A 21,879-nucleotide genomic window follows, 5' to 3' on the forward strand; every position below is an offset into this window, starting at 1 on the left:
AGGGGTTTAACGCTCCCATTTCACACCTGCTTTGAGCATGAGGTAATTGGGAACAGCAGATTTCCTGTGAGGGGGTGGTGGTGGAGGGGCTTGGATGGTAGTAAAGATAACAGGGAGACTAGCTTTGTTGCTCAAGAAAAAACTTCTGTTGCAAACAAAACCTTGTGAATTTATGGCCAGAAACTTCCAGCCAGTAAAATCAGACCCAGGATTCAAGCACCTGGGATCAGGTGGAGCAGTGGGGATAATGCTCCGCCTGACTTACAACCAGGCCCTAGCATATTTTTTAAAGAATTAGTAATACTGCAGACAGCTGCGGTATCAAGCCAGGCCTAAAATGTCTTCAATATCTAAATTTGAAGGAAACATTGGAGCTGTACAGGTCCTGTAATAGGGCCGCTCAATTTATCATAGTCGGAAAACCCAACATATTTTGAGGGGATTCATATATTTCTGGAAGTTTGTGCAAAATGTTCTAGAGAAACTGTGACTTAACAACATGTAGCAGTGGTGTATATATGAATCAGGGATTCACAAAAGTCAGATACCAGAAGCCAAACTTGCAACCATGTACAATTTCCTTTAAGAGAGTAATGAAACCTCCCTGCTCAGATTAATCGAGCTCTACTACTAACACACTCCTCAATATAACACACAACTCAATATTTCATGATCGGACCGAGCGGCATCAGAGGAAAGATCCTATTTGAAATGTGAACAAACTAATGAAAGTCAAAATAATGAAATAATTTGGAGTTCCACATTTGGAAATTTGGTAGGAGTTCTTGCTTTAAAATGTAATGGTATTAATTGTATTAACCTGTTAATGCTCAAAGGCTAGGTTACTAACGCCATATATGATACTATCACCTTCAAGAGTCACACTGCTCTATGCGCAGGGTTGCAACCGAAGGAGCTATCCTGCCTATATACAGAGAATTAAGTTGTAGTTTGCACACTAATCCTTCTATTGAGCCCAGACCTGGTTTTGTTATCAGTTTGTGGCAGGCTACAAACAGATCTTCAAAGAGGCTAATTGTTGCTGGGACAGCAGTCCATGGCCTGAATATGACACCCCATCTAAGACTTATCCAGTTAGCAGCTGAGCTATATCACATATAACATTTCTTAATTGGGTGATTTTGCCACTATGTCCATACCGTCTTTCTAAGTCAATAGCCTTTCTATCATACTCTGTGCCTCTTAAAAGGTCTGAAGGGACAGGCCTGATACGGTTGCATGTCACTGACATCAATAATGTGTAAGGAATACATTGCACATGACTCACTCTACTCTGGTTCTAGACAGATTGCCGACACCGGCGGCAAAAACATTTTTGTCTTCAGATACACTCTTCCTATGGCCTAATGGTAGACGTTCACACAAGGATCATAAGGTAGGGTGCATAACTGGGTGATCATCGGTCCTCGTGCCCTGATGAATTTGCCATTAAGTTGTTGTATGGCAATGAAACATGTCGGCCATTCACACTAAAACGATCTAAACATGTGACTTGGTTTTAATCATGAGTATGAGCATGCCACATTTACCTCATTTTGAATATAGAATTTTTTTGTGAGAAAGCTAATACAGTCATTCCTTCCTCTACACACAAACAGCACAATTATATTTAGTCCTGGGATTGGTTCCTATGGCTTTTTTATAGGAAAGCCACAAAGATGAGAAAGTGACCCAGTTGGCGAGTAACAGCCAACAGGCTCTTGGTAATCACGTGCATGAGGGACTTTCTATATACATTTTCACACAATCTTTATGAATTGTATTGATGTGGAAGTCCTTTGTCACCAGGCCTGGCAAGTATCACACAGAAGCATAGGGGTAGTTTCTGAATGTGTATCTGAGCAGGAACCTTCCCTTACAAAATAAACTCAGATGTTAGGGGTTGTCTTTTGAAAAGTATACATATATACATCTTGGGTGACAAGCATCAAGGGGGGGTGCAGTTTATAACGTGACTCACTCCACCCTGGCCCTACCAATCCTACAGAGGTTGCCCGCGGCCAAACACATCCCTACTTCCATATAATCCTCCTTCTCAGGGAAACATGCACAGCTGTGGGATCCTTTCTGGTTGCCTAAGTAACCATTTTTTCCCTCTTCACTGGCTCAAAATCTCATTCACCTGCCCCTTTTTTCTTACTTGGATCCTTTTTTGCTCCCCCACCACCTTTGAAATTCTGATAGAAAAGGTTTTTAGGATCTCCGCAAACAATCATGAAATTCTGCTTTGCGAGGATCATGCTTAAGTCACTGCAGCGATCTGAAAATCAAGTTCTACAAGATGGCTCATTGCGTTTAACACTCGCTGCTGATTTCTGAGTGACTTGCAGATCACGTCTAAGGTCTATAAATAGCGTTCCACTTCATTATGTGACACCTATTACTTACAAGGTAAATACCAAGGTTTGGGTCCTGTATCTGAACTGGCTTGGACCACTGAACTATGCTAAACGAAAAAAGGGGCCAGACAGATTTATTTTGCTACTTATGATACCAAACAGCACATTACTTCTGAATGATCATCTATTTTATTTTAGTTTTTTGTATTTTTAGAAAACATTTAGATATTTGAAATATGTCATCGAATAAACAGTCATCAGACAGTGAAAATATACATACAAACAATGAAAAATGTGCAAGAATATATACAAGTGCTATACAAATATTCAGAAAATTAATACTGTACATTGACACATGTAACACATGTAGCACCAAACAATATTAAATTCCACAGCAGAGACACTGTGGTATCAAGCACTACATACACATACATCATTATCATTAATGAGCAAGACATTTATGCAGGACTTCTACTATCATTGCAGGAGATCACACATAGAAAGGGCTTTCAGACTGGAACAAAGAATGCACTGGTGAAAAGGTGGGCTACTCACAGCTCAATGCTTAGTAATACACCTCCTAATAATCTGAAGCATTTCCTTGGTAGCCACTGTAGAGAACAGAGTGGATGTATTGTGATGAGTGAAGATAACAATCTTAGGTAAACAGGGTGGCATGCTCTCGCTAGCTGAAGTTTCATCAACATCACAAATTCAAACTCTGAATCGCTTAGGCATCCACAGCATACAAATTTGATTCATTTCTCCTGCTTTTATTCTCGTCAAAAGAGTGAAGATTTTGTATTTTTATGCAAATAGACCTATCATTGATTTCTTAGAAATGCCTGCTACAGGAACCAGAGAAATAACCATCAACATTAGGAATCTCAGGCCTTAGGCACTGTGCTGTTTTCTACAATACAGCAATATTCTCCTGTCATAAGAATTTCTTTTACTTATCTCTTTATCTCCTGGTCATGGTGGGAATAACTGCATTATGGTGTAAACAGCATAGTTATTTCTACTTTTTTAATACAATCACTATAGTCATCGCTTTAGGTAGTACAGCATGTGCATCACGTCCTATATGCGCTTTAGATTAGCGCCACTGGAATTATGTGACCGATGATGACCAAATTACGTGGCATGCTTGTATAAATTATACAGCAAGAAAAGGCAAATTATGCAGCTTAATGTACGCCATTTTGTGATGGTGTTACTTCATCATTTTGTCATTTCTACACATTTGCACTGTCTGGGCAATGATTTCCCTTTGTTAGTTCAGCTATAAACCCAAATTCAAGAATAAGCAATCGTATGATAACCAGTCATTTTTCGTGAGTGACCTTCAACACATGTGGAAGCATTTTCATAACTAGTGATCTGTTTGAGCTAGAAACAATTTTTTTGTAAAAGTCTGCAAACTTTGCAGCAGATTATAGATTGTGTGGCAATATTGTCAAATCCATAATCATGGCCAAAATGTCCTGGATGCAAAATCGCATAATTATAGAGGCCCTGCTTTAGATCCACTTACTGATGCATTTAATAAACTATTCATGCTTTGCACATTTCAATTCACAAGTGCAATTTATAACTCTTTTTAGTCCCTCAGAAATATAAACAAAAGATTCCTAAGGGGTATAGATAGATACAATGTAAGTGGACATGTGCCTAATTAGCCTTTATTCACATTATATTAACTAACATTATGGGCCTAATTACGATGTAGGGCAGACCGTTTTGGTGTGGGATCCAACTAACCGTCGGTCTGCGGTTTCGAACACAATATTATAATGCGATCGTACATGGTGCAGTTTCAAACTGCTACTTCCCTATGCAGTGGCAGCCGGTAAGGTACGGGGTGGGCCGGGGGGAGGGGGGTCGTTTTAAAATTAAAATTAAAAAATCACGTACTTGATCTCGCTGTTGTCCCTCCATCGCCACGTCTATCCCACATCGAGTGAGTCCGGGGAGCAGGAAGCACCCAGGCTCCCCACAGCCAATCATAATGCGTCAATGTAGTGTTGTGATTGGTAAGCACGCATTTTCCCCAGAGCCAATCACAACTCTGCAATGCAGCATCGTGCTTGGTCTGAGTGCCGAGGCTCAGTGCTCAGCCAGGGAATGGGGGCCTGGGTGTGTTCTCCATGGAGAACAAGCCATTTGCTGAGAGGGCTGGTCAAACAATCATGGGCACTTTGCAGAGTGCACAACCACTCCTCCTCCCTGACGTCAGGGGAGCCAAGCCCCGCCCCGCCCTAGCCTGACCATGCAAAAAATTAAATTATAATAACTTTAGTTATTATCTTTTTTTTTTTTTGCTTACACTGCTCCTTGAGCAGTGGGGCGATGCTCCTCCGCCTTAGCAGAAGACCCACCACTATCTCTATGGGAGCTTGTGCAGCAGTCGGAAACCGGCTCCAGCACATGCTTCCATAGAGAAATAGGAGTTCCTGTAAATCCCTGCACCGCATGGCAGGTATCTCACAGTTCCTGCCACACGGTGCAGGGATTTATAGGGGGGCTCCATAGGTGCCCCGCAGGCCCTCAACCGGAGGCATAGTGGCCAGTTACTTTCCGACAGGCTTTTCATGTTAGAAAACCCTACATTAAAAGCATGTCAGAAACCATCATAATCCCAACGGTAGAAACTCCATCTGTAAGGGATTATGTTGCAGTTTCTGGCTGGCCGAAGAGCTCTTTGAGCCCGTCAGAAGCCCGCCGCAATGACCGCCGTTTTGACTTCCCACCGCCATAATCATAATACGGGGGTCAGAAGTCTAACGAAGGATGTTGGTTGGAGGCCTACCAACTGACATCCTAACAAGGCCCTATATGTTGCAGCTGAATAATGCTTCTATTCCACTTTTTGAAATGGAGTCTGCAGTTTTTACCCTTCCCTAGCACTTTATGATCAGAATCTGTGGTTGGTTGTCTTTACTGTGCACCTGGATACCACCTTAGTGGGGGCAAATCAGTGTTGCTTACATCAATAAAAAAGGTACGCAGATACAAAGGAGTGGAGCTTTGTAGCCAAGATAAAATACATGGTATGTAGTAATCGGGTAACCACAATGTATTTGCTTTGCTTTGATAGGCACTAATGACATAGTGCACCATTTAGACCGAAATTCATCAAGTTAAGTGAATGAATAAGTTGCACAAACCCAGCAAAAAATTGAGAGTAGAATTTCTGTTTCACAAAGTGAATTTCAATTTTTGATAATGCATTATCTGTATCCTTAGGTCAGGAATAGACATGCATCAAAAAGCAAGATACACAGAAACAGGTATTTTAATACAAATGGTGTTTTGATGGCCATTGGAGTGATACACGTTTAAAATTGATGAATTAACCCTGAAAGCAAGCGCATTTTAAATCATATTTTTTTTATTCTTAGTCTATGTTTGAATCTCAATACCTGCAAATTCATTTTGCAAAGAACTCATTCAAATATAATTACCGGGGACGGTAATGGAAGCGTCTCGAGCTGCTGTATGGCGGCTGCAGACATTTGTGTTGATACATTTTCCATTAGGTTGCAGGGTGAATTACTTCTGTGACTTGAGAGCACCATCGTGAGCGAGAAATCTCCCCTATCGCCTTTCTAACTAGTTTATAAATGAGAACTGAAACTGCAATTTCCATGGTAGTTACTTTCAGACTTTTATGGTACCTTTAAGAAAGAGCAGCAAATCACAGGAACGAATTTTAGATTATTTATCGAAGGCAAACTCATTTTAAAACAATTTATTGAATAAGTAAGTCACACAATCTACAAAACTCCAAGAGTTGCAGCTAAATCTTGCTGGTGCAAAACAGCGGCATTTTTTTCGAGCTGCATGCCCAGGTGTCTAGCGCTTTTTACGGATTGTGATCGGATTCGCAGAGCTTGCTCCTTGGAAAGGCGAAATAAAGTGTAGAAGAAGACATTATTTAAGTAAAATATTGCAAAATGTTTCTGAAAATTTCCCAGACTTCATTCAAAATATAGACCATACATTGCAATCTCATACTTAGAGTATAGAGATAAATGGAGGAGGTGGGAAGGAGGTGTGAGCAAATTATTACATGGTAAAACGTGTGATTAACCTTTGTCTTGGAAAACAAAATGTAAGAACAACAAATTAGGAAACCCAACAAAATCCAATTGTTTTCCACCGGTCTGAAAATTAGTTTTTCAAGGATTAATAGTGCACTCTGTAAGTTGACGGTTTAATGTAAAGACTTGACTTTTTCATTGTATAAACAGAAAGTATTCTAGATTCACCCAGACCAAGAGTGCATTGCTAATTACCCACACTACTGATTGAGATAAGCCAAACACTCCGGTCCAGATTTACCAATTTCTCATGAAGCGCAGTGCAGCAGCCGCAAATATTGCACTGTGTGATAAGGAGAGAGCAGGAGAGCACCACATTTACTAAAATATGTCACTCTCCTCCCATCTCACTATCGCCAGTGCTGAAATCTGCTGTCCTGTGCCACAGAGACACCTTTACGCCATAGGGCAAGGGTGTCTGTGTGAGTTAAGCATAGGTTTTGTACTGGAAGGATAGCCTTCCAGTACAAAATACTATGCTTCGACTACTTTTAAACATTTGCCCACTTTGTATGTGGGCTGTTCAGTGAAGCACACATGCAAAGTTGGAAAATAAAGGAGACAATAAGAATTTCTCCTTCATAGCGCCTGGTTGAAGGGTGAGCTATTTTCTGAAGCTGAACTCTGTCTACCTAATTGGGTTAGCGTCAGAAGCTTTTTGTGCTTGCATGGGAAATCCCATGTACCACCCATGGCATGGGTACTCACAAACTTTCTCTCGGGGGCCAAATTTACGGTGTCTGAGGGCCGCACCAGTGGGGATGGGGTCAGTGGGGAAGGGGCGGAGCTAGAGCAACAAAAACAACTGACCATGAGGTTGATCACTGGTGTCTGCAGCGGACGCCTTCGTCCACTGAGCCACCAGACCCGGCATACACACATCTCTCTTGCTCTCTTTCTCTCTCTCTCGCTCGCCCTCTCCCTCACTCTGCCTCCCTCACTGTCTCCCTCACTCTAACTCCCTCACTCTGCCTCCCTCACTCTGTCTCCCTTTCCCTCCCTTTCCCTCCCTCACTCTGGCTCCCTCATTCTGTCTCCCTCACTCTGTCTTCCTCACTCTGTCTCACTTTCTCTCCCTCTGTCTCCCTCTCTCTCCCTCACTCTCCCTCCGTCTCCCTTTCCCTCCCTCACTCTCCCTCTGTCTCCCTTTCCCTCCCTCACTCTCCCTCCCTCTCCCTTTCCCTCCCTCACTCTCCATCTGTCTCCCTTTCCCTCCCTCACTCTCCCTCTGTCTCCCTTTCCCTCCCTCACTCTCCCTTTGTCTCCCTTTCCCTCCCTCACTCTCCCTTTCCCTCCCTTTCCTTCCCTCCCTCTCACTCCATTTCCCTCCCTCTCCCTCCATTTCCCTCCCTCCCCTCTGTCTCCCTCCCCCTCCCTCCCTTTACCTCCCTCCCTCCCTCCCTCCCTCTCCCTCTGTCTCGCTTTCCCTCCCCCACTCTCCCTCCCCATCGGTCTCCCTTTCCCTCCCTCACTTTCCCTCTGTCTCACTTTCCCTCCCTCACTCTTCCTCCCTCTCCCTTTTCCTCCCTCACTCTCCCTCACTCTCCCTTTCCCTCCCTCCCTCTCCATCTGTCTCCCTTTCCCTCCCTCCCTCTCCCGTTGTCTCCCTCTCCCTCCCTCACTCTCCCTCTCCCTACATTTCCCTCCCTCCTCCTCTGTCTCCCTCTCCATCCCACCCTTTCCCTCCCTCACTCCCCCTCCCTCCCTCTCCCTTTCTCTCCCTCACTCTCCCTATGTCTCCCTTTCCCTCCCTCACTCTCCCCTTGTCTCCCTTTCCCTCCCTCACTCTCCCTCTCCCTCCCTTTCCTTCCCTTCCTCTCCATCCCTCACTCTCCCTCTCCCTCCCTTTCCCTCCCTCTATGTCTCCCTCCTCCTCCCTCTCCCTCCCTTTCCCTCCCTCCCTCCCTCTCCCTCTGTCTCACTTTCCCCCTCACTCTCCTCCCTCTCCCTCTGTCTCCCTCTCCCTCCCTCACTCTGCCTCCCTTTCCCTCCCTCCCTCTCCCTCTCTTTCCCTCCCTTTCCCTCCCTCCCCCTCTCATTCCCTTTCCCTCCCTCCTTCCCCCTCTCCCTCCCTTTCCCTCCCCTCCTTCTCCCTCTGTCTCCCTCTCCCTCTGTCTCCTTCTTTCCCCCTCTGTCTCCCTCCCTTTCCCTCCCTCCCCCTCCCCCTCTCCCTCCCTCCATCTCCCTCTGTCTCCCTCTATCTTCCTTTCCCTCCCTCCCTCTCCCTCTGTCTCCCTTTCCCTCCCTCACTCTCCCTCTGTCTCCCTTTCCCTCCCTCACTCTCCCTCTATCTCCCTATCCCTCCCTCACTCTGTCTCCCTTTCCCTTCCTCACCCTGTCTCTGTCTCTCTTTCCCTCCCTCACTCTTCTCTGTCTCCCTTTCCCTCCCTTTAACTCCCTCACTCTGCCTCCCTTTCCCTCCCTCCCTCTCCCTCTCTCTCCCTCCTTTTCCCTCCCTCACTCTGTCTCCCTTTCCCTCCCTCACTCTGTCTCCCTTTCCCTCCCTCACTCTGTTTCTGTCTCCATTTCCCTCTCTCACTCTCCCTCTGTCTCCCTTTCCCTCCCTCACTCTGCCTCCCTTTCCTTTCCTCCCTCTCCCTCCCCCTCCCTTTCCCTCCCTCCCTCTCCCTCTGTCACCCTTTCCCTCCCTCCCTCTCCCTCTGTCTCCCTTTCCCTCCCTCCCCCTCTCTCTCTCTCCCTCCCTTTCCCTTCCTCCCTCTCCCTCTGTTTCCCTCCCTTTCCCCCCCTCGCTGCCCGTCATCTCACCTTGCCTGTGTGTGCCCGGGCTGAGACAGCTTCCGGGGACACACAGGCAGGGTGTGTGTGCGCCCGGGCTGAGACAGCTTCCGGTACACACACACAGAGCCGCACCCGAGCACTTCACAGGTCTTTAAAAGACAATTTGCATGCTAATGAGGCTGTATTGTATTTCACCTTTTAGCGCTGCAGCTCCACTCTGACTATGGCTGGCCCCCACAGAGCATCAGAGTCTCCGAGTCACACTGGTAGATGTCTGCAAGGTCCACGGGCCACCAGGGAAGGCTTGCCGGGCCACTGGCGGACCGCGGGCCGTAGTATGAGTTCCCGTGACCCATGGTATGCCCATTTGGTGCTCAATAATACAAAGCAGCATGATGCGCTGCTTTGTGTTACATTCACATTATTTCCAGCACTAAAAAAGTTTAGTGCTGTAAAGAAAATAGGAAAAAAAGATTTTGCGCTGATTTGTGTCACTTTTGTGATGCCAACATGGCGTAAAATCTTAGTAAATCAGCCCATCAGTGTGATACCTTGCAGATGTTTTGCAAAGCCAGTTTCAAAGAGGAGCGATACAACTTAAAGCAAATGAGGTGATTATCCACACACAAACCTACATTAGATTGATGAGAGCCCATATTTAAAAGAGAAGCAGTACAAAGGGTCTTATTCACGAAGGCATTTATCCTGTAATATCATTTACCTACTCTTACATGCCTGTGCGAATTACCCTGAAAACATTTAATATGGGAATGAAATAGGAATAGTCAGAGAATAGTCATTAGAGCAAGTAGAAAGGACTGTGCCCTCTTTGCACTTTTACTAATAGGGAATTGGAGGTTTCGGGGCTGATTTGTAAAGGCATGCACAAATATGTAAAATCGCACCCCTAATGTTGCAATTCCTATACTCATAAATGCTTGACGGGTTGAGTTCCAGACCTGAAATAAATATTAGGGCTTCATAATAGGTTTTTCCAAATCTTGGTTTTCATCACATTACAGTCATAACCTTATGGGTATAGACATAATGTGCAATGCCATTTTCACAACTACCTCCAGTTTTACATTTACACTTGCATGATTCAGGTATAGATGCTGTAGATGTGTGGGCACATGATTTATATTCCAAATGTTCCCAGGCTATGTAAGGGAGGAAGGGGCATATATTATTTTTTCCATGTACTGAAAAAGGAAAATATATTTTTGAAAATACACAGCTTTTCTAAGCCTACACATGCAGATTTTCTGCCATGCAGTGACACCGGTTACCCAGTGATGAGACACGAAGGTGTAATCTAGGAATGTATGCAATACCATAATATCAATGTGATAATTCCAAACATCAGGTTTAAACATACACCTTGGGTTTTTGTGAACTTGGAACCATGTCTGAAATGCACTCTATGAAGTAAGAATATATGACGTTACAATACAAACAATTACAACGCATGCCTTTACAACACGGTTTTTACATCACAACTACCATTACAACACATGATTTTACAATGCATGCAATTACAACGCATTTTTGGAAACTATAATTACAACGCATACCTTTACAATGCAGACCATTACAACGCATACCATTACAAAGCATAATACCTTTGGGGCAACAGTGGGGTAAATGCTGGATAGTGTAGGGATAGAAATTACTATTCCTACTCCAGTGAGTGCAACAGTAGGGTAGGTTTTGGATAGTGTAGGGGTAAAAAATACTATCCCCATGTACCCCAAAACCCATACCCACCCTAAAACTAAACAAGCACTGGCGTTGCCAATAGGTTTCGCATTTGGAAAGTTGGAGCTATTTGTTTTGTAAATGACATTTTATATTTATATATTGTTATTGACAATGCCAATAACGATATATAAATATAAAATGTAATTTACAAAACCAATAGCTCCAACTTTCCTACTGCGAGACCTATTGGCAACGCCAGTGCTTGGTTCTCTCTCTCACAGAACAAGCAAGGCAAAATGTATTTTGTACAAGCAGGCATAGGGCGCCGACTTTTCAAATACAATCGAGGACTCATTAGCAGAATAAATGCCTTAGACTGGCAGTATAAAACAAAATAGACCAGGAGTCAGGCAGGAAAAACGTCACTGCATAAGCAAGAGCAGCAACTCGCTGGACAGTCGCGGGAGAATTCTAGCTGCCAAATTAAGACAAACTTTACGTCAGCCACTGACAAATTTCCTATTCAGGACACTGAACACATTGGCAGGAAAGTGCCCCAGTATTCCAAGTTACTAACATTGAGTCCTCATCCGGGTGGCGTAGATGTGAAAGAGGGGGGGGCTGTAGAGCTGGATATGCTGACTCAGCGATTGCTCCGGCTTTATTGCTCGTCGTAGCTCGATTACCCGACAACCCCCTGCGGTTTTTCCTAGCCAAACACTAGTTCAATGCATGTGCGGTTTCCCCCAAACTCTCCCATCTATAAAAGCAGCTTTCAAAAGCAATAAGTCAACAGTAATGAGAAAGGGATGTGTTTGTCCTCGGAAGGACACCGAAGCCTTTTCAGGCGTCTAGAAAGAAAGTTATAGAATATTTTTAAAAAATTGTCTTTTGTGTCAGTTCACTGCAGCTTCTACAGAACGACATGTGGTAACTGCTGGTAAAATCATGGTCATTAATTGGGGGACAGTTTGGGGAAATGAAGGACACCGCCCTTTCGAGGAAAGCATTAAATGGTTTAGGAGTTAGGGTCTTGTCGCCATTTTGCGATATGTTAGCCTTTGCGGGTCCAGGCTCCGGATGGCTCAATGCATGTAATTGGCATTGTATGAGTAGGGTTGTGGGGGAGGGGTTTGGGCACTGTACATTCGACGCGTGCAATTGTGGAGAAATAACAGTGCATAACTCTGCTCAGCCCGCTCACAGTTAATGAAAATAAAGGTTTGGGGCAAAATTTAAGAGCACCGCTTTAGCCCACTCCTGCTCAATTTGGGGTCAGGCTGGAAATCTCTTATAAAAACTAAAGCGGTGGGGGTAGAGCCCGGAGGGGAAACCCAGCAGAGAGCTTGTTGTACAACGAGAGGCCCTGCGGTCTATTTCCTTGCAGGAGTTCATGTTTTAGCATGTCAATCGCCGCCATGAATAATTCAGAGGCGGCTTAAATAGCAGCCTGGGGAGGGGAGGGGCGAGGCAGGGTATATGGGTGTGTGCATAGAAGGGTGAGGTGCCGGCAAGTGGGGAGCACAGTATGGCTGGGCATCTGCGGGGGCCTGGCTACCCCGTGGGAATGTGGCGGGGAAAAAATACTGCTCTTCAAGGTATCCACAATCCCACCTCCTCAATTTGAGAATGTAGTAAACTCCTGTCGGTGCAAAAAGGGGTTTGGGTACCAGTGGGAATCAGAAGCTTCTCTTCCCTACTCCCATTGCCCCTTACCACCCCCAGCCCCCCTACACACTCATTCACTCACACCCACGCATGTGTCCGAGATGCTCTGGCAATCTGGAGCAGGCCACGGCTGATGACGTATGCCTGACACAGGTGTGCAGCAGAGTGAGGCGTGGGAACTCCGGCACGGCAGCCAATGGTAGAGGTGCAGGGCAAAGGTCTGCACGCGATGGAATGTTTGATGAGCCCTTTCCCCCTCCGCCCCAGCCAGCTGCTAGGGCCAGGCACAGGCGCGTGCTCTATCAGGGCACCTCAGTATTCACCTGCGTCATTCCTACTGTTTTTCCAGTCAACGGCAGCCATCCGCACGCAGCTCGTCCAATGCACCCCAATCTACGCCTGCACCTCTCCCTCCGGCTCTCTATTAAATTTCACACAACCGTCTATCAGCCCTTACCCTACAACTCGTGCTATATCTGAGGTGCGCACCCCACATAGCTCTGCCAATGTTCCTCTGCCCAAGAAGCAGCACCGGCTGCAGATCGGTTTGTGATACTTCAGCACCCTCCCGCTAATACGCCCCGTGAGCTGCAGGGCTCCCTGCTCTTCCAGTACGGACTCCCTCACAGTGAATGCAGGGTGCGACTGAACAAGACAGACGAGGGCAGCACGAGGAATGTGAGACAAAGAAAGAGCATAGGTAGAACTGTGTAAATCCATGGATGGATGGATGGGAGGGTGCGAGAAGGAGAGAGAGAGAGAGCGAGAAGGAAAGAGAAAATGAGAGAGACTGGGGAGAGGAGAGAGAATGAGGAGGGGAGAGAGCGCGAGATGTGGAGATAGAGGGAGAATGAGAGAGGGCGGGAGGGGGGAGAGAAAAGAGAGAGAGAGGGAGAGAAAAGAGAGAGGGGGAGAAAAGAGAGAGGGGTAGAGAAAAGAGAGAGGGAAAGAAAGAGGAGAGAATGAGAAACAAGTGAGGGAGAGAAAAGAGAGACAAAAGAAAGAGAGGGGGGAAAGAGGGAAAGTGAGAGGGAAAGGGAAAGAAAAGAGATGGAGGGAAAGAGGGAGAGAAAAGAGAAAAAAAGAAGAGGAAAGCGAGGGAGAGAAAAGAGAGAGGGAGATGGCGAGCTAGAGGCATAGGAAGAGATGGAGAGCATCTCCGTTAACCGTTTCGCCATGGCGCACATTCCGCCGCGGTGCTGTGGAATTTGACGCGTGCGCAGATCGGACGGCATACAAATGGGTCAAGAGGTAATATTATCTTTAATACAGATGTAGTGGGGGGGGCATCCTTGTTCAAGTAGCAATTCAGGGCTCTTTTGTGCATCTCTGGAGCTGGTGTTTGCGGGTACCCACACAACAAAAATATACGGGAAATATCAGGGAAGGGAGGTATATAGCAATCTGAATTTTATTCTTGGTGCCTCTGGAAGGCAGTGAAGTTCTTTGAGGGCTAAAGATATGTGAACTATAATCAGATTTATTTGGATTGAGGAAAGTGTTGCTTCATTTAGAGGACTCTAAGCAATCTTTTTTCAGCCGACTCTGCTTAGAAAGTGTTGCAATAATCTAGTCACGATAAAACCAAAGTCAGGGTCAGTTCCATATGATGAGGTACCTAGAGAAGTGGAATGTTCCAACTCATCCTCGCAAAAGGGAAAGCTGGCATCTTCATCACTTTTATAAATCAGATTTTGCTCCCCTTCGATTAGTCGATTTGTTAATTCCATTTACCTCGTATGGTGTTACTCACTCATTGAAAACTTTCCAATATAAGCTGACATATTAAAATACTACACACGTGGTTAGAGTACGCAGGGCGCACTCTGTTTATACAGCAGATTGATATAATTACGCTAGTCATCAGACTCAACAAGTAGGTAAAACAATCTGAACGCGCATTCACAGAAGCTTAGCAGAGCAGAGAGCCTGGCAGCGTCATTGTCTGCACACAAAGCTGTGAGGCTGCTTTAAGCCCGTGTTGGTGGTGCTGGCTTTTATTGTGTGTTGTACAACACGCATCTGTGTAGCAGATAAACAGTAATCCGCGCATTTATAAATACACTGCCGTGGGTCGCTGGCAGCCATTAAGAAGCCGTTTGTCTGTCTTTTGCGGCGGCGGGCCATGGACAGACACGCATCTGTCCCTTCCTGGGCCCGGACTGTGGGTGCCACTCGGTATTCTGCGCACTCGAGCCCATCATAGAGCAGACATAAGGAAACAAGACAGAGGCAAGGAGTGTGTCAAATGGCCGGAGGGAAGCCGGATGGGGGCGGGAGAGCCTGGTGGTGGGGCGGGAATGCGAGCGAGGGGAGGAGAATGGAGGGGGAGGCAAGACAGAGGCAAGGAGTGTGGCAAATGGCCGGAGGGAAGCCGGATGGGGCGGGAGAGCCTGGTGGGGGGGGGGCGGGAATGCGAGCGAGGGGAGCAGGCGGATTAGGGAGATGCTCGTGCTTGTGTGGTCACGTGACCCGCTTTTGTGCTCACGTGACTCACATGCACTGTGAGAAAACTGCAGTGGTTTCACGAGTCGATTGAGCCCTTGAATTTTCGCCTATTACATTCGCAAGCGAATGATATTAGGCAAAACCTAAAAATCCCGATTACTTACCTGATAATGCATTGTAATGGCATGCGTTGTAGTGACGTGTTGTAATGGCATGCAATGTAACAGCAGTGCATTGTAATGACTGCGATGTAATGGTTGTTTCCCATGAATTAAATGTATGTCAACGCATCCATATTTGTAATACTTCCCAAAAAATTGTGTCTCAAATTTATAATCAACCTTATTCCTAATTCCCTTTGTTTGTTGTCCCCTGTGCACAAGTGCCTGCTGTAAAAAGTCCTAGGCGATCACAAGTACGGGTTAAAACTCGACATGATGTCTTGATTGATAGAGTCAAAACCATGATAACAAAACAAGGGCTGCCAACTAACCCTTGAGGTCCAAGACTGCTGACATAGCGCTATGAAGCGCTCTATACTCAAAATGCTACATGACTTCAACAACAGAAGGTAAGCTTGAGATTGGTCTGAAAGCACTCTGTACTAAAGGGGCTGTGTGTTTTTGTTACCAAAGGAATTTTTACTGCAAGTTTTGAGGATTGCAGAAAGTATCCTTGAAGGAAGGGAGTATTTAAAATATTCCAGATATCAAAGGCAACTGTGTCCTTATATATTTAAGTGATGATTGCAGTACCAGGATCTTGTGGCAATTCTGAGGGTCTATGGGGTCTGACCACTGTATCCCTATCAACCACAGCAGTGGATATTCAATGTGAACCAATTTTCAAGAAACCTTATGAAGTATTACAGAACAGTGCAAAATTAAATGTAGAGGGGGCTTGGGTCACTAACATGTTTCTGTTGATGACTTACTCTTGACCTTTCTCTACGATACTCCTGAAATTTTAAGAGCTACGCAAACGTTATGAATGAAACAGAGGTTTGTGACTAAGGCTCTTACATACTCCTGTAGACGTTATGATGAGCATTGTCCTAACTTAGCGGACACATATTGAGTACATTCTTTGACTTTAAAAATAATTACAAATTTAGGCCCAGATTCTCAAAGGTTTAGTGTCAGGTTAGCGTTACGATTGTAACGCTAAACGGAAGCTAAACCTTTTTTGGGATTAACAGACCAATGTAAATTGGTATTTGTGTTGGTTTGTATGGAAAATTAACGCAAAGCAGCGTGAAACAATGCTTTGCATTGCTTTGTGTCAAGGGGGCTTATGTGGGTGGTACATGGGCATACCCGTACTACCACCTATGCTTTTAGATGCTAAACCCTATTCTCAACCATCAGTAGAAAGAGTTTAATGCCAAAAATTAATGCCACTGAAAAGTAGGTGTTAAACAGAGAAATGTTTTCATTTCTCAGTGCTTTTCTGACTTTGCATGCGTGCTGCACTGTGCAGCACACATACACAGCAGTAAACGCTTTTAAACTTGTCTAGGCATAGTTTTTTGTACCGGAAGGGTACCCTTCCTGTACAAAACCTATGCTAGAATCACGTACACACCCTAGCGCTATGGCACTGAGGGAGCAGGGTTTTCCGTAAGTAAAACCTGCTCAGATTTAATCTCCCATGGCGTGAAAATCATTAACAGAGATTTCAAAATTAACCAAAAAGAGCATCATTAACCTTTGTTTTGGGAAAGAGAATAAGAAAGGTGCGGGAAAATTAAAATTGGTTAAAGTAGGCCACAAACAATTCCTGCACGCGAGACAGCTAAGAAAGAGCAAATTATGTTATTTTCCTAATCAAATGTAGATGAAATGTGCTTAAGCAACTAATAATAACGCATATTAACGCAGAATAACTGTATTAAATGATTACGTGTATGTTAGAATAATGAAAAGAGTAATGAAGTTTCATTTTGAGCAAATAACTGAATCTGTTTATTTCTCCTAGAGAAAACTGCACGCTTGCAAAGAAATACCTTAAAAAGAACTGCTATTAGGGTTAAATTGCTTTAAAATGTAGAAATGCAGAAAATGTCTTTTATTCTTTATAGATGACTATTGTGTTCTTACTTTTCAATAGCTGCTACGCGTTCGGAGTATCAGCGGAACTTCCTACTGTCCGGGGAAATTGTTTCTTTTTGTGGATAACCATGCTAGTAAAAGTTGCAAAATTTGTTCCTGTGTGTGTGTGTTGAGGAAGGAGAAGATTTTGACTGCCTTGGCAGAAGGATGATGATGACAGCGAGTCTGAACAAATAACTTTGAGGGAAAGGAGTGACGAAAGTGGTGTAACCTAACACCCCATGCTTCTAAACCAAAGATGAGAAAAGACTATCCTGGATTTGTTACTAGAGTAGGGTTGAACATTATAATTTTAGGGTATAACTATTAGTGTTGCAATCCATGTTTTTTTTTGGCTCAGTTCGGTTGCGGTGAGGTTCGACTTCTGTACGAGGCATTCGTGTGAGCGGTTTCTTGGCGTTTCTTTCGCTAACGCTGTCTGATGCTGACTCCTTAACCTTGCTCCTCATATCTTTGTGAGGTTTGCCCCAGCTTTCCCTTCTGGCTGGAGGGTTAACATTTTGACTATAGCATGCTGTATTATAGTTTTCTTAGGTTCGTATGAAGTTCTTAATTTGCATTAATCTTGTTGTAATGAACTTTTGTCTCTCACTCTATCCACTCAACTCATGCTTCTTAAAATTAGATGTTATTGTGAATTACTGTTTATGTTCTCTTGTGTGATGATTCTAATTCAATACTGTACTTGTGTTTGACCATTTTAATAATATGCTTTCAAAGAAATAGATAAAGATATAGTAATAGAGAAGCTGAGTCTGTTGTTATTAAATATGACAAATAATGAGATTTATATATAAATATGTATAGTGTGGTTTGAACAATAGTTCCTTTATTCTAGGTCCTCAATATATAGATCTTTTGCCAAATCCCTGTCAACTCTCTGATCTGTCGGAGGACCTGATGTTGATATGGGCAAAATTTCAGTCTTATAAAATAGAGATTTATATAGACAGATCAGTGCATGGTGGTATTATACACATTCTGCCTAATTAGCCAAACTCCCTAATTTCCACTGTGCCACGCTTATCAGCGCTATGGTGTGTGCGTGGCACTTGGCAGCTGAAATCCGCGTCTTTGCTAGGGAGAAGGGAGGAGAGTCCATATTGTGGTGAATATGGCGCTCTCCTGATCTCTCCCTGTCACGCAACGCAGTACAGCATTTTATCTGCTGCGCTGCGTTCCATGACAGCTACGAGAATCTGGGCCATAGAGATTTATGAGAGCATATAATAACTATATATGAATGTGTAGGTGATATGGTTTCCGAAGTTAATACATGTTCTTCATGTGGTGTGCATTAATTTCAGTGAAAACTAAATTACATGAAACCAGTAGCTCATGCGTTAATATGTAAGAGTTAAGGCCAATGAATTTCTGTGTGTGTGTTTATATCCCTTTTTTCCAGCACATTACACAGCACACCAATTACAAGGATGAATTCCTAGTTAAAGGTAAGACAGCATTGATGTCTTAACAAATGAACACGTTGGATTGAATAGGTAGTGTCTGAGATTCTCTGTGTCTCCTGTACTGATCTCAAACGTTTTCCTGAGAAGTCTGTTATTTACTAGTGTTGTTCCAGCTCTGTGTAGGGCCGTGCTAGTGCTACTCTCCCACGGATGAGTACCTTGTTCTTCCACGTATGGTTCAAGATTCACTATATCAACCTGCATTTTCTCTGACAGTATGTTTAATTACTTCATCTGAAATGTTTAAGCACAATGTTAAGATGCTTAAAATTACAGTGCACAACAATCACTCCAGGGTAAACCCATTACCGCACATGATCCAAGTTTTTGAAGTTGCAATGGGGAATAACTCAGCAATCCAGTTTTGTCACACATTAAAACCGCAAATTTCCCCCATAGTTGATCCCATTTCCACACCCACTTTTCTCCAGGCAATGCCCAGGACAATTTGTGTGGAGGGAAATCTGACTGCAGTTATTTCTCACAACTAATAATCTCATATTTAAAGACCCACTCAGAATTACTTAGTAATTTCAAACTTTATTTTCTTTGCCATTTGCATTGAGATGTGATTAGGGGCCTCGTCAGAAGCAGCTCTTTATTTGGTGCTGTGATATTTGGGGGAGCAGTCAGAATATCTGGGGCTCTGTGTAAGAATTTCCCATACAGAAATATCATCTGACATAAATATTGTGCCCCTATGCCAGTGGTATGATGAATCTGTAGACAAATTTACAACACAGCATTTATGTCAGACTATATTCTGACAACTATAACCTGGTACTATAAAATTCCTGCACCAATTAACAGGCTTTACATGTTATTACCACAGAACTTTACAAATAAAAGGCAGACCCACAATACCAGGACCTTTTCCACATGTCATTCCCTATTCCCAATAATGAACCCTTTTCTGCTGCCTTTTGGTACCTGCACAAAGGAGGTGATAAATGGCTGTGGACAATATACTGTGGAGCTGGGCATGGATGACACAGCATAGCATGGAAATGCAAGAAGGAGTGTTATCGCCTCCCTGGGTGGTGTAGGCGAGAGGGGCAGTCAGCTATGCCTTTGCCTTCAGCCCTGGTTTGGTGTCATTTGGGGTTTATCTGGTGTGGATTCACACCTGCTAAACCTGAATCCTGTGTTTATGGACCCAGATCCAGAAACGCAGGGCCACTTGTGGTTGCCCAAAGTGGTATTTCATATGGAAATTGTAGGGTTACTAGTAATGAGGTCCTGAGTGGGGACATATTTGAACTCTATAACAATAATTGTTGAACAGAAGTAAATAAACCCCTGTGAAATCTAGAATAAAAACTTGAATTATAAAATAACTGCTTTTCTGAGCATAATCTTTACTACAATGCATGTTGCAATCATACTATGTATGTTTCTCACAATAGCACTTCCTCCAGAAAGAGGATGTGGCTGGCACTGACACATATTCATGCTTGTTTGCATGTTATACAGTGCAAAAGGAATCACATGGGTATATTTGATCAAGTGCGATTTTACTTGTAATCTGTAACATACTCAGGTTAGCCAGAAATATTGCTAATTTAATTGGAGTAGTATCTCTTCTTAAAAAAAAGCAGCAGCTGTACACTCGGTTCAAATATAAATGTCATAGATCATGTTCATGGAAGGCCAATCAGCTAATTAATCAGGGTAAGGGTCATAAAAAGAGTGCACATTTTATTTGGTGATTATATCCTACATAGCTTTAAAACGTTTTGAATTCAACTGGATGCGAGGACATGATTAGTGCTACATTTTAATAATTTGCTCATAAATATTCATGTAGCGTGTCACATTAATTCCAAGGAATAAAATTGCAACACTATTTATTTAGGTGTTTTGTAAATCACTGGTTGGAACCAGAGCTTTCGAGTGCTTTGAAGAACAGAAGAAGTAAAAGTGATAAAAGACAGAAGGCTAAAACTATATGAAAAGTAAATGATAGACCATTCCAATTAGGTAAATCACCCAATCTGTCATACTTCAATAGTGGGCCACGAAAATAAGTTTTCAGCTTAATACTTTCTTAAAGTGTCGAAATTTAAGGAGCTTCTTGACTGAGAAGAAGATTGATAGAGCTTCAAAGGGGGGAAAGGGAAGGTTGTACAGGTCATTGCATGGCTTGAAGTCCAGATCATATTTCAGCTAGTTGAAGGGACAATGAGAGATAAGATGTAGGGATGCGGGTGGAACAGTGCTATTAGGGATGTATTGTGAGGCGAACTTTAAATATGTAGGACCTCTATTATAGTGGGCTTCATGGATACTTAAGAATTTCGTGAATTTGTGGGAGACGTGTGGTGCTGCGGGCAGACTGGCTGAATCTGGAACAAGGGGATCACGGTTCAATCGCCGGCCACAGCTCAGCTCAGAACCATGTGACTTGAGGCAATAGCTCACTTAATCGTCCCTACGGCCCCAAGCGCCTTTAAACCTTAAAGGGTGATATGTTTGCGCTTTACAAATTTGGAATATTACTATTATTGAATTTAATACTTGAACCTGTAGACGTCTGTGTCGTGATTTAACTCCTTCCCGCATCGCGAATTTTGCCGCGTCGTGGGGGGAGGGGGGGGGCAGGGGGTGAGCGCGGCGCTGTGGTGCTCATGACGGAACCATGCCTTCATGAGTCACGGGCGGCATGTGCTCATGATGGCGTGGTTCCGTCACGGCCCCGCCCGCTCATTAATTCGCCCACACAGGCGGGGAATTAATGCCGCGGGGGTGGAGCGGCAGCCGCATGATGGAACCATGCCGTCATGAGCACACGCCGCCTGTGGCTCATGACGGTGTGGTTCCGTCATAAGCACGGAACGGATTAAGAGCAGAGATTGAGTTGTTTAATTTTGAAATGTTTAGCATCCTCCTGGCAACCTGCTTTTGGATTCTTTAGAGGAATATAGCCCGTTACATCGCATACAGTTACAATGCATGCGATCACAACATGGTTGTTACAACAACCAGGTTGTTACATCACAGTACCATTACAACGCAAGTTGTTACATTGACTTGCTGTAGGGGGCGAGCTGAACTTAAGAATAGTATAATTTACAATTCCAACTCCAGTGTGCGCAACAGTAGGGAAGTCGTTGGATTAGTAAATTATACTATTCCTTAGGTTAGCGCGCCCCCTACAGCAAGTCGATGTAACGACATGCGTTGTAATGGGACTGCGATGTAACAACGCGGTTGTTGTAATCACATGCGTTGTAACGCATGCGATGTGATGGCTGTTTCCCCTTTAGAGTCTACCTAA

The 21,879-nt window shown here is 44.1% G+C and overlaps 1 protein-coding gene and 1 long non-coding RNA gene across 4 annotated transcripts in view; one reads left to right on the forward strand and one right to left on the reverse strand.

Moving 5' to 3' along the window:
* SHISA9 (shisa family member 9) overlaps window positions 1-21,879 on the reverse strand; it is a 1,140,149-nt gene that overhangs the window by 912,810 nt on the left and 205,460 nt on the right. The gene's annotated exons all lie outside the window — the stretch shown is intronic.
* Window positions 1-21,879, forward strand: part of LOC144784418 (uncharacterized) — a 464,308-nt gene that overhangs the window by 428,100 nt on the left and 14,329 nt on the right. For all 3 annotated transcript variants that reach the window (XR_013601639.1, XR_013601640.1, XR_013601641.1), the window contains one exon: window positions 18,539-18,584. This is a non-coding gene — a long non-coding RNA (uncharacterized LOC144784418). The remainder of the gene's footprint in view (window positions 1-18,538; window positions 18,585-21,879) is intronic.

The sequence above is a fragment of the Lissotriton helveticus genome, chromosome 10 (genome assembly GCF_964261635.1).
Source record: "Lissotriton helveticus chromosome 10, aLisHel1.1, whole genome shotgun sequence".
Taxonomy (NCBI): Eukaryota; Metazoa; Chordata; class Amphibia; order Caudata; family Salamandridae; genus Lissotriton; species Lissotriton helveticus.